This window comes from Calidris pugnax, unplaced genomic scaffold (assembly GCF_001431845.1).
Source record: "Calidris pugnax isolate Ruff unplaced genomic scaffold, ASM143184v1 scaffold44, whole genome shotgun sequence".
NCBI classification, from domain to species: domain Eukaryota; kingdom Metazoa; phylum Chordata; class Aves; order Charadriiformes; family Scolopacidae; genus Calidris; species Calidris pugnax.
In genome coordinates, this window is record NW_015094506.1 from 3,300,010 (window position 1) to 3,303,902 (window position 3,893).

Sequence of the window (3,893 nt, forward strand, 5' to 3'; positions counted from 1 at the left end):
AAAAAAAAAAAAAAAAAAAAACTTCACCAAGAAAAAAGCCTCCTAAGGACGTCATAGATACTTTAAGTCAGCTGCAGAGGCACCTCACTCTCTATGTCCAGCACAGCAGAAGAAAAAGCACCTTCTAATTCTTTTGTGCTGATGTCTCTGAGACCACCACCCTCCAGCCAGGCCTGACCTCTCTGCCCCCTTAACGAGGATGGAAACAGCCCTGAGAACCACCTTGGTTTACACCTTTCTGCTCAGCTGCTGCTCTGTTGGGCTGCTACATCCTCTAAGACTGGAGATGCTGTTAGGGGTGAACAAGGGAGCTGACCTTATTAGAGCAATTCCCTAGAGTTATTCCAACATATGCCAGGGAGCTTTTAAGTCCCGGAATAGCCCAGAATCTGGGAGTCACAAAGGTGATGAAAAAAATTATTTTTAACCCTCTGTGCCCAGACTGGGGAGCGCTGGAGGTAATGTTCAGCATGGATGGTACCTCTGGGGAACAGGAACTGGGAGAGCAGACAGCCATTCCCCCCTCTTCCCCATCACCTGGACCCGGTGCCGTTTGCCTGCGGGAGGAGGGGGGAGTCAGGCAGGGAAGGCAGCCTCGCAGTCTGCCTGCGCTGCCTTCGGTGTCTGCTGCCAGGGACGGGAGTCTCACTGGGAGCCTTTCCAGCTCCTGGAACCAGCAGATCAGCCCTTCTGCCTCTTCCCCTGCCCGTCTCCCCCAGGGATACACCGGGGTCCCACAGCCGGGGAAAACGGGGCCCCGGGAGAAGGCTGGGCTCTGCCCTCGCTGCAGTCAGAATCTCTCTGCCGATCTATACTGCGGTGAGCAGTGACAGATTGATTTTACAGCTCTGCTTGGAGCCGGCCGCTGGCCCTGGGCTGTGGATGAATCAGCTTTCTCTGGGCCTTGGCTTTTATTTCATTATTTTCCTGCAACTTCCCTCCCAGGCAGCTAAAGAGAGAGCGAGAGGGAGAAAGACGAAGTTGGCAGATTTCCTTCCCTGCTCGTGTGCTCCCAGCCTTCCAGCTTGGTTTACGGATGCCAGGAGGAGGGAGGGAAGGGATTGTTTTCCAGGGACTGACAGCTGTCAGGAATAAAGACATGAGGCTTCTTCTACATGGGTAACTGCACATTGCAATGTCCGTGGGAGACGGCAAGTACTGCATAAGCACTACGTAGCAAGATAGGTTCCTGCACTGTTACGCCAATGCCTCGTTCTTTGTTGAGTAGACAGGGCCCATTTTTCATTACAAGGAGCAGCATGTTTGGCAATAACACCCCATGAACGCATCGGGCATTAATCTGCTCAGAGCCTCCAGCGTGGAAGCTCTTCCAGGTTCTCCCCTAATAGCTGTGGACCTAGAGGTGGGGGCAAGGGTAGTTGCATGCCGCTGTCTCCATCAAGCTGAGAGGTCTCTGAGCATGCCACAGCTAAGAGGTTCTCCCAGGATGAGGTAGCATCTCCAGGCATGGAATCGACCTTCTTCCCTCTCCTGGCTGTGGATATTATAGACATTACTCAAGGGGACTGAGGCTCAGTCCTAATTCTGTTGATTTTTGTGCTGTCAAGAATTCAACCAAGGAGGGAGCAGTAAAATTAAAAGGCAGAAAAGTGTTTGATTTTCCAGCCCTAGTCTGCAACCACAGTGGGACAGTTCAAGCCCTCAAAGGCCCCAATAGCAGAAGGCAGTCTGGAGCAATTGGTGTCCTGAGGAGAGCAGAAAAACAGAAGGACCAAGCCAGCACGCAACTATCATGTTCATCTCCACACCCTCAACACCTCAGGAGTGAATAAGAACAAATATCTCCTCCATCAGACTTGCTGCTGAAAAATCCCTTTGTCAGAGCTGAAGAGCTACTCAAGGGGTCCCTCACTTGTGCTGCCTTGCAAGAGGAAGAATAGCCAAAGGAACCCACCACCAGTTTGGTCTGCTCCAGTCTTCTTCCCACACACTCACCTAAGAGGGGCTTCACATCATCATGGGTGGTATATTCATCACAATGGCTTCAGGATGTCTTGGAGCTTTTTCCTGCTCTTTTTCTCCATAAATACAGACTGCGTGGGGAAGGAGGGTTCCTCAGAAGAGAAATGACAGATTTACTAAAGATGGACAGCTAGGACATTATGTCAGTGGCTTTCCCCATCTCACACATATCCTTTCTCTCTCCACTTGCCCCTGAGCAAAGATCAGAGAGTAGCCTTGAAGATGGTCAGAGTGGCTCAAACCCTCAGAAGGCAGGGGCCATTTGATCTGTAGAGATCAAGGGGTGGGAGGGGAAAGGGCGGAGAAAGGAGGGAAAGGATGATGGGAAAAGCAGGAGAGGCTTCCCAGAGGTCTGTCCCAGCAGAAGGGAGGGAGGGAGGGAGCAAAGTCCATCTCATCCACTTTGTGTAATCTTTTAATCTCTTAGTTTTTAATCTTTCACATCGGGAATGAGACACATTCATTAAGAGCAGAAGAAATCCCAGGTGGAAGGGGCACAGGGATGGTGAAGGAAACAAAAAGATCTCTTTTTTCTAGGCCTTCTGCCTTGTTCCCTTTTTCTATGTCTCTCTCTCTCCCCCTTCTTTTTTCCTCTCTGCTTAGAAGCAATAATACAGGTAGTGACCTGACAGACACTGAAACACACTGGGGGCCTCAGCATCTGGAGAAAGGGCTGTGCCATGGCCTCTGTGTGATGCAGGTCAAGCCCTCCCACAGTGACAGTCTGCAGGGGCACAGAGGCACAAGGCTCAGTACCCCAACTCGTCCTGAAAGGCTCTTCTGGGGCCAGAGGTGAACAGCCAACATTGCCAGCAATGTCTGTCCTTGTCAGAGTCAGGGTGACCCGAAGAAACCAGCCCACCCCTGACCGGGAAAGGAGAGACAAGTTTTTGGAGGGCAAGGGAGGACCTGGTAGCATCTCACTGCCTCATCCCACAGGCTCAGGCTGGGTGCTCCCTGTCTCAGCTTCCCCCATCTGTCCAATCCTGTGGATAGTAATCCTTACCTCTCAGAGGGTGATTGTGAGAGGTTAATGAATTAACATTTGTAAAAGCTTTAGATAAAGGGCTAAGGATTATTACTGTTGTTATGCATGGAAACAGCTCCTAACGAGCATTTCCCACCTCCTCCCTCCTTCGAGCCTGGGGGATCATCTGACACAGATCCTGCTGCACAGGAACTCCCCCAGAGATGGAATTACAGGGAGAGTAACGGAGACGGCTGCAGGCTGCCAGAGACACTAATCAGGGGAAGACTAATTGGGGGCACTCCATCAACCAGCAGCCGGCACCAGGCTGTGGGGGGGAGAGCCCCTCCACTCACTCTCTAACCAACAGCCACAGGTCCATCCCATTCCCATCTAAATTCAGTCGAAAACGGGGCTGCTGATTTCTGACCAGGGCAGGCCAGCCTCTCCTCTTGCCCTTTCAAGAGGGAGCCGAGCTGACCCGAGCTAGTTGTGCAAGATATATTTGCTTTAAGGAAAACTCAATCCCCAAAGGAAACTTCTGTGCTGCTGGCTTGAGGCAACACTCAGAAACAACCCAGACAGACGCTCCCTTCACAGGCGTAGTAAGAGGCTGGCTGGGATCAGATTTTGGTGTTTTAAATCTTGTGCAATTGTGGGAACTAATTCAAAGCAGGAGTCTTAACACTGCACAGCTCTGCCTTACACACAAGCATAACCTCGAGAGAGAAAAGCCCTCCCTAACTCGCCTACTATAAATACACCAAACCACTTAAAATGGCTACGTTAAAAGAGCTGGTAATTTGATAGTGGTCTCCACTTAATTAGCTTAGGCTCTTCTTGAACTCAAGGGCTGTAAGCAGCTGATCCTCCTTTCTTTTTCAGTATTATCCTGTCAGCTGCCATGCTGATGTGACCATCGGTCCTCCCTCCGTGCTCAGTC